The following is a 12273-nucleotide window of genomic DNA, read 5'->3' on the forward strand; positions in this document are numbered from 1 at the left end:
AATGATTCTATGTTATACCTGCACCCATGTGTAAATGTTTAATGATTCTCTGTTATGCCTGCATATCTGTAACCTTGTACAAATTGCGCCCTGATGCCTCCGGGCCTGTTGGTTTGCGCGTTATAAATAAATAAATACAAAAGTTTGCCCTAGTGCTGATACCATTCCGTATTAGCACCAGGGCAAACTTTGCCCTGTTGCAATAATGCCGTGAATATCTATCTTTTTTGGCCAAGAGCAATATTTGCCCTGATGCCTACACCATGCCAAGTTGCACTTGTCATGGAGCAATAGTTTTCTAATATGTCCCAGTGTTTTAAAAAATAGGGCAAACTTTGCCCTGGTGCAAATACCGGCAAACTTTGCACTTGCGCCAGTGCAAAGCTTCTTCTCGGTCACACCCTTTCTGATAGACTCTCACAGCCGCACTCTTTCCATGCATCTCTTTTAGGGAAGTGCTGTCAGAGGAGATGTGGGATGGAGGGTGCAGCATATGACACCACTATTGACAGCTTCCCTAGTGAGCTGAGGCCCACGCTCCAGGGACAGCTGCCAGTGCTGTTTAGGTTTATGCTTGGGGTATTATCTCCCAGGAGGTTCCGTGACCAGCCTCCCAAATGTTGCGACGGGCCAGTGTGCAGCTGCCAGACAATAGCAATCAGAGTCACAGTACACGTGTTGCCCCTCGATGATGTGGGGGTTTAGGACTGGGGTGTGTGCGTGCAAACAGGGTCCTGTGCATGGCCGCGAAGCCAGTACAATCTGGGTGAGGAAACTGCGTGTTCATGGGCGAACGGGGGTTAAATATTGCTCAGCCCGCCATCTGCGGATGCATGGGCTGAGAGCCATGGCAGGAGACGGGAGTCAGGTGGCACCGATAACAATGGCGCGCAATTAGCGCCCCTCTGACCGGACCCTCCATGGCGCGGCTAATTGGCGCTTGTGTTGAGCGTAGATAAGCAGTTGAGGCGAGTGTTTTGTCACCGCGCGCAGCTCACGCCGCCCCCTCCCGAAGCTCAATGCATAATTCAGGTCCGCCGGAGGAGTTCCGAGTAGCTGAGAAGGAGCCTGGCAACAGCTGCCACCGCTGCGTGGCCAGATCTGCCAAGTGAACAGCGAATTCGCCCAGATTATACCCCACCTCCCTGGGCTGCTGGCAGGGCAGTTTCTAGACAATATTACGTCCAGTGCCAACCCCCAGAATACGCCCCCAGCGCGTTGCACCTCTACTGCTCGCTCCCACTGCTCCCCCTCTCCAAACTAGTGAAATCATTGCCATTTAAATACCGTTTTCATGACTTCAATTTAGCGCCCAGATGCCTGCGGTCTTGGCACGCTCTACAAATAAATAAACTAAACATTAATGAGAGGACAATATTTCAAACAGGAATTCATTTTAGACCACACTTATGTTCATTGTCTGAATGGAGGGCACCGGCCTAGATGATGCTGCCGCAAACGCCTCTTTTGCGGCAGCATGATTTATTTTGCAAACAATCTTGATCACAATTGGAGGCATGGCAAGAGCCGTTATCTTCAGCTGGTGAGCACAGCGCTCAGAAGCCGCGCCAAACGCTCCAGCAGAACAGTGGCAGGTGGGTGTGAAACACAGGGAAAGAATTAGGTGGTGGTGAAAAAGAAGGCACTCCGGTTAGGTAATAAAGAATGCCTTCAAGGCGCTATAGGGGAAGTAGGTAGGATTTGAGAAGTAGTCATGTTGCTATATCATCTGCGTACCTAGGCAAAGTATAACCATACTCGCCAAATGGTGGAAGATCACGAGCATTTAATGGGGAAACCTGGTGTATGGCAGAATACCTGCACATGGCATGCGTACTTAAGCATGTGAGGCCAGCAGCCACCTAGTGGTGTTAATTCCTGGGCATCCCATGTGAACTCCAGGCAAATAGTTGCATGGCGGATGGATCGCTCATGTGAAATGTGCTGGATTTGGGAATCGCACCGTACCGTGCGGCAAGTTTGAAATCCAGGTCCCGCCGACTCGACCGTTCTTTGTTCTGAGGGCGATGAGGCGAGTACAATCAGTGGGTCATAATAGCACTGTGTAATGCAGAGCTACAAGCGGTGCTCCATCTACATGCAGCTCTATACAAATCACCAAATTATAAGGATATAATGAATGTTCGAGGACAGTCTGCCTCATTACGACCCAGGCGGTCCGGAAATAACGGTGGCGGTAAACCCACCGCCACCGTTGTTTCCGGACCGCCTGAGTCCGACCCCTGCAGGCGTGAGGTGATGTTCCCGCCAGGTCTGACCTGGTGGGTTTAACACCTCCCGCATGCAGGCGGACGAGGAAACACCGGCAGCATTACGAGATGCTGCCGGTGTTTCCATGATCCACATTTCCATTGAGTCCCGTAGTACTCAATGGGAATGGGGATTTACACCATTCCGCCTCCGTGATTCCCGGAAAACCGGGGTTGTAATGCCCCGGTAATTCCGGGAATCACGGAGGCGGAATGGTAATACGAGTCCGGCGTTAACCAGGCGGTTTTACCGCCTCGGTTAACGCCAGACTCGTAATGAGGCCCACTTGAAATGCCTGGCAAATTGTGCTTTTGCTGTTGTCTGATGACAAAAGCTGCCCATTTGTGTGACCACACCTGTAATAGGTTTGATATGAACATATCCTGGCAAAACCTATGAAATGATGGTAACTTGGACATGCAATGGTAAATGTACATGAACATGTCATCTGAAAAACCCACAGTAGAAAGAAATAAAACTGTTTCACTACACGCATGTCAAAACTGCTGGCTTTGTCATTAATTGTTGCTACAATAAATATGTTCTACCTTTACACGTACATTTCTTTCACAGTAAATATCACACACACTCGCACACACACAGACCCTCCCTCCTACCCCCACAACCACCACCACTACCACCAAACAAGGGAAGTAATCCCTTTAGGTGCAATCCCCCTCAGGCTTCAAGACTTCCAGTTTCCAACTCCTCACCCCTTTGCTTAAACGTAAAGGGCCGCAACCGTGTTTATAGAGATGTGTTTTCCCATGCGCTCTCAAGCTGTTATGCCTCCCTGAAGAGATCATAGTTTGGCGAGGTGACTCCATGTCATCTGAGCGCCAGTTTCCAGTCATGGGCTTTCATGGAACCCATCATTGCATTCTGGGAGCACTAGTCTTTTGTTTCAACTGGATTGCCATAACAGAAAACAATGATTTTCAAAATAAACCCCAGTGGTGTTCATATGAAATTGAGTCACTGATTTGATTGGCCTAAAATATCCCACAAAAAAGTAATTAAGGCTAGTCACATTCCAACATACCATACAATTACTTGGCCTCCACTCCTGCCCCCACAACCGCCTGCTCCTGCAGGCTATCTCTCGCCCTAAGCCAATCTGTGCACCATAAACATCCAGCCCTCCATTAAAGCTCTAAGCATGCCGAGGCTATGCAGAAATTATCCCACTGTTTAAGCATACCTAGTTTCACAAAGAGATGCTAATTTGGGAGGTGGTAGCCTCTTATAAAAACCTCTGAGGAGAGGAATACACCATTGGTTACATATGGGCACGACAGGTTTTTGTTCCGTGCCTCTATCCGGACTGTGTACCGGGTCCAGGTGCAATGTGCAATGATTTTAAATGCAACAGACTCCCTGATGTCCCAAGAGAAAGATGAACAGGCTGCCTGCTGTGTCCCCATGCTCCCAACTGTGCCCCGGGTCATCACTCAGTTTGCTCACCCCTGGAAACTGACCTGGAAACTGGAAATCACATCAAGGTTCATCAATATGTCGAGGACAGGAAGCTCTACCTGAAAGTGAACTGTGCTGATGACCTACGCTTCCTCTGCCTCATGCAGTCATCAATTTCAAGCGACTATCTGAAGAAGAATTCCATGGAAACCAAATGTGCCAGCCCTGGTAGGCCATACTAATGGACACAAGTCCACAGCTGGTTTACATTATGAAACCTAACAGTTTCACCACCTGTCTCACTCCCAGCACCAAGTCACTGAAATTCACCAGGCATGTGCATCCCTTCTTCGAGACTTACATCGCCAAGAAAACACAAAAGCCTTGGTGTCAAGCTGCTGTTCTGAAGAAGATGATGGCTGTCAGTCCAACCTTGGATTTCAGAACTGCCTTATAACTCCTCTCCCACACCCACCTGAATGGCAGCAACACCCTCCTCAGCGGTGTCCCGACCTCCACCCTGGCCATGCTGAATGCAGTCCACTGGGCAGCATGCATGAATTCAAAAGACGGAAAATAAGTTAACTGCATGACAACCATCATCGAATAACGGCACTGGCTATACTGGTGTATTCTGCCTGTCTGAATGCATGGGTGCTTGTGGCTGATGCATACTTGGAATGATGGTGTGTGAGCCTGAGTGAGTGTTCCATAGAGTAGCAGCTGGAAGATAGCTGTCTTGGATGCTGGATGCCAGTGATTGTAGCTCTCCTGGTTAGGTTCCAGTGTCATACTTAGAGGCTATAAGGATTGTACTAAGGAACTATGTAACACTGGAATAAAGGCATTTACCTCAATCTCCTGGCACTGGCTTGGTATTTGAAGAATGGACGAACCTACTACAAAAACCCCCATGACTGCATCATCTTAAAGATGGCCTGAACCAAATCCAAGGTTGTGAAAACCTAGGATTTCTCATATCTGCTAATGGTGGGGATTTTGCCACAGTGTGAATTATATTAACTTAACATATCTAGCCAAAAACATCACCATCTCCAAAGGTCAACTCAACACAAGAAGCCGCAACATCATCAGACTGGAAAACAAGGAATGTAAGAAGGAGACAACAGAAGAGCAAGCCCATAGGACCAATACTCTGGACCAAAACACTGTGTAACAGCTGGACTGGTAACTTCTTCATGCTCTGCAGTACACCCTTCTATTTAATGTACTTTGCATCAGTCCCTGGTCACTAAATCCAGCCAGACTATTCCTTTCCACCTATTTGCCCAATTCTATTCTATTGTAATCTCCCCTGTGTCTACAGCACTCTGCTACGGTTAGTTCTGATCCCCAGAAAACCCAACACATACACACATACATTTGTACACGCTACCCACTGCAGAAAAATCCATTAAACACCTTGTCAGAGAGGTCGGTCCGAAGCCATCAGAGATGAATGGTGGGGAATTAATGGATCATGCAAATTGCACATCTGAATTCTAAATGAATTAATGATGGTTGCAGTGAAAATCATTTTGTGAGCTTGCGATGACTCAGGAAAACGGATCATTCCAGTGATTGCATTTATGAAAAAGTCAGCGTGACTTGAGTGTTTGGAGCTTAATCAGTGGCACGTTATGGAAGTGGAAATCCCACAGAAAACATTCATCATAATGTAGCCCTGTAGGTAGGTTCCATTGCTCCACATGTCCTTTTGCAAATGTCTGGCTTGAGTGGGGGGACGCTTGGGTGACCCTGAGAGGTAGAGGAGCTCAGCTGCAAGGGGAGATCTCCAGCAAACCTAATCTTATGACTGCTTAATCGAATGCTGGATATCTTCTTATCCTAAATATTATGGACTGGGCAATAATCATTATGCATTCCTAAAGTGCTTGGAAGTCTACGTCAGGACACACAGATCTATTGGCAATAAGGCAATTTCTAATTGTTTACCTCTGGCCCTGTTTCCAAAAATCGCCCTTTCGACTCCTATTATATTATAATTGTTTTTTTATGCGCTAATACCAAAGAGGTTTCTAAGCACGAACCCAGGATGCAAACCTGTGTTGCTCTGCATCATCTTGCTTCAAAGACTAGTGCATTGCCACTGAGCTATACTACCCGTGTCTTGACGAGAAGTGTCTGGAGAAATAATGCCAAACCCACCAGATCGAGCGCTACAGAGTAGGAGATGGCTTGATATATTGGGCACTGTTCGTGGTCACTGCAGGTTTGAAGTATGTCAGGAATTCGACCATCCACTCGGCGGGTGTGCGCTTGCTTGGGCTTTTTTTGAAATTTCAAATGAAATTGAATGATGGTAGATTAACCTTCGTAAAATGTGTGCAGCTAATCTGCACACATTTTCCTATGCTCACCGCAAGATGTACACATAGACCTGTGTACTCTGGGTGGACACAACCTGCAGGCGCTGTCCCCCTGTCACATTTAGTTGGGATCTGGCAGGTGGCGTACACAAGACATCTCCAGAAGGGGGTGGGCCAAACATTCCCCCTGCCATGCCCAGCCTAATTAACTAACAAAGGCGCCATGGATCCAATGTGTCCTTTTGTTGAGCCCTGTAGCTGGTGGCAGAGATTAACATAATTAACATACAAATAGAATGTACTTCAAACAGGCCCACATGGGACCAGACTGCAGAGGCTAACAAAGGAGACCAGAAATCCCAACACCCTTTCATGCACTGTGTGAACCTGAAGCCAGCACCCACCCCCAGTATCAATTGACAGCGAAATGTCATGTCTGGGACTGCATGTTTACAGTAGTCATTGCCAATTCAGAAGGTGCGAGTATGTGGTTTGGCGGAGCCAGAAAGTTGATCTCACCACAGCTTCAAGGGAGACTTGCCACTTTAATCAGGAACCACAGAGATCTCCATTAACCAGAGAGAGCCTTTGATCCACAACATACAGGAAGATGGGTGGGACCTACTAGTGCATGTTTTCACCCCTTTACCTTTTCTGTTGCAAAGCACTCAGGAGATTGTTGCTGGGGACCCAGGATTGGTTCATTAAGATAGGCTTAGCTTGCACCAGTTACTGTGGCCCATTTGGCTTTAAAGGAGGGCCAAGCACCTCTTTTGGTTGATCATCTGAAGAGTTTTCAATAAGAACTCAGCACTGGACCCCGGCTGAATGTACATTCTGCCTTACATCTTCTGCCAGTGAATGAAGGCCACGACCTCCAAGAGGGAAGCAAGATCCCTGCCCTAAACATCTCCCAGGGAACAGAGAGAAATACTGAATCCAAAAGACCCCCCAGCAGCTCCAGAACGAGTATGCAGCCAGCACACAGAGTGTCTCTGAACTAAACCAAAGACAATGCAGCTGCCTGCAACACTGTCCTCAGCTTTGGAACATCCTCCTTAAAGGACCACCCAACCCTAGTGAAGAAGCTAGGAGCAGTGCATCGAAAGCATCTACCGATATCTGCCATAAAGGAAATATTTGAGCCAGTCGAGTCCCTCAAGCTGAAACACCAAAGAAATATAGAGGCTTAGCACCACAAAATGAAATACCCCAATCACGGGTTCAAAGATACAAGTATCTTTATTTCTGTACAGATTCAAAGGCAAAATAAGATAGCTATCTGGGCTCTCAACACCTCACAGTGTGCACCAGCAGACATTTTGAGGGGAGTGACTGCTGGACATCCCAAAGCGTGCTCTATTTATACACCATCCTGGTCATTGTCCAGCCATTCTCCAAAGTAATAAGTTACATACAAGGGTTCATGCCCAGTTCACATGACAAATATGACAATATTGTTTCAGGCTTAAGACAGGTGTTTCCTCCAGACAGAATATAATAGTGACGATTTTTTGGAACTCGGCCATGTTGATCTTTCCTTATTCTTGAGGTAAAAGTAAGTCCAGTTTCTAGAGATGAACACAAAAGGTTTCTGCCAAAGCAAACGGTTTTAGTGACTTAGTATTCTGTTCTGTTGTTTGCATGAGGATGAAGCTGTGGGTGCAGACAACACTTAGATTGCAGTTCATTCTGGCTACAAGGTTTCTTTGCAATGAACACATTTCTGCTCTCAGCAGCCTTAATGTTGACATAGCTCAAAGTTCACTCTGCTCAGCTGCAACCAAAAACACAGTTTACCATTTTAGGACAGAAAACAGGAGTTAGAATCAAAATGGGGATGGTTCTAAGATGGCAGCAAAGTCAACTTTATTCAAGGCACTTTAAACGTGTTTTTTCTGTACAATGCGAATGTGCTTAGGTCAATGTTCATTGACCTAATGTTCATTGACGGTGTAAGTGATTTCAATCCGCCACTTCACCTAAGTCAACGCCTAGCGTGTAATGCACAACTGAAATCCTTATTTATTTGTGTCTAAAGTTCTTTTATTCTGAACGATGTACCATTCATATCACGCCCCTCTCTTGGAACCCCCCCAGTCACACTGAACCCGGAATGAGGCTGGTTTGCAAAGTTTAAATATGTATTTATGTAGTTGCAAAGTAATCACACTATGTTTAATGGGTATACAATGATCACCAATGGGGTGATGTAACACTAAGCAATCTCTTTAATGCACCAGGAGCAATGGTGAGCAAAAACAATTCAGCACAGAATGTACTTTCAGGTGTGTGATCAGAACAGATAGCAGTGTGGTTACTATTTCCCCCTGCACACCCCTCAACCCCCCAATAGATAATGTAAAGAGATAGGAGGAGAGAACAGGTTTCAGGAATGGCAAAATTCAAACAAAATATCAATCCCACTTTCCCCCAGCAAACACAAGAGAAAACGGAATTGATTGGCAAGCTGTCAAAATGGTTTAAAGTTATCTTGAGAATGGATTGGGTAAAACACTAAATATGGGCTAAATTGCTGAAAATGTTTAAATTCTTGTGGGAGCCGCTTTAGATAGTTACAGACAAACACTAGCAATGATTTAATACTAAGAAGCAATGTGAAATCTTAAAACTGAGGTCGGAAGCAATCAAAAGCTGTTTTACACATGTCAGAAATTACCTAAAATGAAAATTCTCGTAAACTTTTCCGTGTGTTGTAATCACGATAACGGGAGAGCCTTATGGATTTGGGATGCGGTTTTAGGTTTTATGGAAAGCTGAGGATGTTTCTAGCACAAAAATTGAAAACATTGGAAGTTATGGACGTTTTAGTGGAGGTTGTTTTTTTTCAGATAGGCACAAGAATGGGAAAACAGGAATGCACTTTTAAAAGACAAAAAAGGATTTCTTATACTAGACTATGACTATAGAAAAAGAGAATGCCACACATGAATCTACACAGTCCTGGCCACGGACCCTTCACGTTGTGGATACTCACTTACTTTCTGGGATTCAATGTATTTATTCACAACACTAATGATTTATGATTTTAGAAAACAAATGAGAGAAACTTAGCACAAGAAAAGTTCTGACAATTCAAAATACTCCTAACAATATCAGATTCTGAAGACAAGATAGGAAGGGTTAAGATAGGGATTAACTATGGACAGTACATATGCTAGTGACACAGTTCTATCTATAGATACCCACTAGATATGTTTCAAACAGAACCATCAGGATTCTGGTCCGTCAAGATTTCTGGTCAGGGAAGGGAACCTGGTTCGGGGATAGACAGCTGGGCACACCGGACTAGACTGGGTCTGTTCACTGCACGGCACAGGACTGGATCAGTTCTGCAATGGCTCTGGTCACAGCTCGGCACCGGACTGGATTGGATCTCTTGGTTCTGATGATAATTCTTTTAGCAGGCAGCAGTACAGCACAGCCCGACTGTTTGTTTGATGTTCCCCTTAGGTTAGGATTCTGGTTCTGGAATTTAAGGCCTAGATGAAAATCGTTCAGCTAATGGAGTGGGCCTTTCTGCTTTGCCAAGTTTCTGCAGTCTGGAGCAAGGAAGATGGATGGTTCTCTAGCAGGGTGCTCCGCTAGCAATTGGTTAGTGGGTGAATCTGTCTGTCCTTTTCCAGTCCTGAGCTGTCTCTATTTATGCTTATGATAAAGGGTTATGTGTGCTGGTTTATCCTAAGCTCGTCCCTTGGGCAGGCGATTGGCCAGAGTCTCCTCTCTACCTTGATAGGAGGAGAGAAACAGGGTGTCACCTTAATGGTGTGAGTTTATGAGGCCTAGAGTCCACCCCTAGCCTCCTGAACACAAAATCTACTTTTGACATAATACATATTCACACCTATGCAACCTCTATTACAATCATGTATAGATCACATATTTTGAGTAGCAAGTACTCCACAAAACCCTGTCGCTGTAGGATCTTGTGTCTGCTTTCCACCGAATTCCGGCCTTTTTTTATCAGGAACACAATGTCCAGTTTATCAGAAAATGTGTACACATGTGCGCATTGAACATGGGCATAAGTGTATGAAGTTTCATGCTTCTATCAAAAATACTTTTTGTGTAATATCACATTTTCCGCTGTTTCTTCCCACAACATGTCACAGAATTCAGGTGCCTTTTATAATGTGCAGCCAATATTTACATTACCAAAGCTGTTATTTTTGTGTTTTTAACAATTTTACACAGTAAGTTATCAGTCTTGTTAAAATGTGTCTTTTGTTCTTGTTAAGCAACAAATGGTTGTTTGTCTCCTCTGCCTCCTTCTTTCTCTTTGCAGTTCAGAAGCAGTCTCCTCCCAGTTCCTTCTGGGCCCAGGCCATTTACTACCCTTCACACTTGGCACTCCTTTCAGCTTGAGGAAGTCCATTGTCTCCTTTCGCCTGCATAATCATCACATAGGTGTGATTTCCTAGTGGAGGGAAGCAGAAGGGAGAGGCCTACCCTCTCTGGGGGAAGTTGTTATACTGGTTTGGGTGGCTTTGGTCAGGCTTAAATAAAATGTTATTTCTGTTGCATTTTTCTTGGTTTAAAAACAACTTGTGATTTCAAACTAGCAGTTAGAACACTTATTTCCGATTCTAAACCATGGGATTAACAATTATAACATAGGTTACTCTCAGTAACAGGCCATTTACATTGCAACATTTGCTTTCAGCTTATACATTTTTAAGGTTAATCAGGCAGGCTTCTGACAGCTGTCATTCAGGCGGCTGAGGGTACTTCGCCCAGATTTTGACAGATTCCACAGGCAGGCAACTATTGCTGTGGATGTTTTTATGACAAATTCAGCTTTCCAGGACAATGTAATATCACAATGATTTCTTGAACTAAATGAATTGTAGCACCCAGCAAGAATATTGGATGTTTGAGGGTGTCTTGTATTGGCATTCTGCAGTTTCAGCAACCAAGAAAAAGGATTTAAAAGCAAGATTTTTGATTTCTTTCAGCAAAGCACCGCTTTTCCCTTTGTGCTCCATTATCCCTTGTTGCGCCACCCAGTGACATGTTTCAGGAGTGAGATCTCTTTTCCACCACTGACAACATGCATGGCAGATTGGGCAGCCATCTTTTTGTGTTGCAAAGCACGCTTTTCAAAGGGTTTCACGCACAAGAGTTTTGCGGCCATTTTGATGTTTCTGGCACCATCAGAACGCAGGGATGTCGCATGGCAGAGCAAAAGTGGGTCAAGACATCCCACAACGGTATTAAGTGAATATGGTTTAACAGAGCTGCAACCAAATGCAACACTGAGTGTTTTTATGTCGCAGTCACTTAAAGACTTCTGAGATGCCTCGACCAGTGCTTCAGAACCGTCGACCAGCACTGAGACAACGATTCCTGACTCAGAGCCACTGTGTAGGACAGTCCGCAGCTTTGCTCTCCGAACCGCCTGCCGCCTGATACCCACAGCTGTCTCCCATCTTGAATTCTGTCGCAGAAGCTGCAAAGCGCCTTGAAAATGATTCAACCCTGTTGAGCACCAAGAACTCCTACAGAACAAGGTGCCTGGAACACTCTCCTCATCTTTGGGTCGTCCGCCTTAAAGGACGACGCGCATCCACTGAAGAAGGTATGAGGAGTGCATCGACAAGCATCAACCAGCATCTACCTTAAAGGACATTTTCAAGGCAGTCGATCCCCTGAAGCTGCAAATGAATTCACTGCTGACTGTTGTTACACCCCAGTCGCTCACGCCATCCGAGACGCCTCGACCAGTGCTTCAGACCCGCTGACAAGCACTGAGGCAACAATTCCAAACCCTGAGCCACCATGTAGGCTAACCTGCAGGCATCCATCCAGCCTCGCTCACCAAACTGCCTGCTGCTTCATACCCAAAGCTGTCTCCCGTCTTGAACTCTGTTGCAAAAGCTGCAAAGTGCCCTGAAACCGACTCTACACTGTCAAGCACCAAGAACGTCTGCAAGCACAAGGTACATTGTGGTTCTGTTCCGCTGGTCCTTCTCCAAATGCCGCTAGTGACATTTTATGACCCATTGCTCCCTTTGGGTTGAAACCAAGTATCCTTGAACTATTGCAATTAATTACTACACCAGCTACCCTCCTGTCAGTATCCTGAGTGCATCCATTTTCCTTCTTTGAAACTGTCTGTCCTCTGCATTCCTGTACATGATGGGTTATATTTTGTAGTGTGCTAGAATGGTCTGTTGTGATAATAATAAAGAACATATTTTTATACAACCTTGACAGATAGTCCCTTTAATCACTG

At 45.4% G+C, this 12273-nt stretch overlaps 1 protein-coding gene across 3 annotated transcripts in view; it reads right to left on the bottom strand.

Annotated features, from left to right (window-relative positions):
* The window catches only part of LOC138566364 (contactin-4-like), a 1270454-nt gene that overhangs the window by 813176 nt on the left and 445005 nt on the right, over positions 1–12273 (bottom strand). The gene's annotated exons all lie outside the window — the stretch shown is intronic.

This window comes from Ambystoma mexicanum, chromosome 2p, assembly GCF_040938575.1.
Source record: "Ambystoma mexicanum isolate Mex_15411 chromosome 2p, UKY_AmexF1_1, whole genome shotgun sequence".
In the NCBI taxonomy this organism is placed as follows: domain Eukaryota; kingdom Metazoa; phylum Chordata; class Amphibia; order Caudata; family Ambystomatidae; genus Ambystoma; species Ambystoma mexicanum.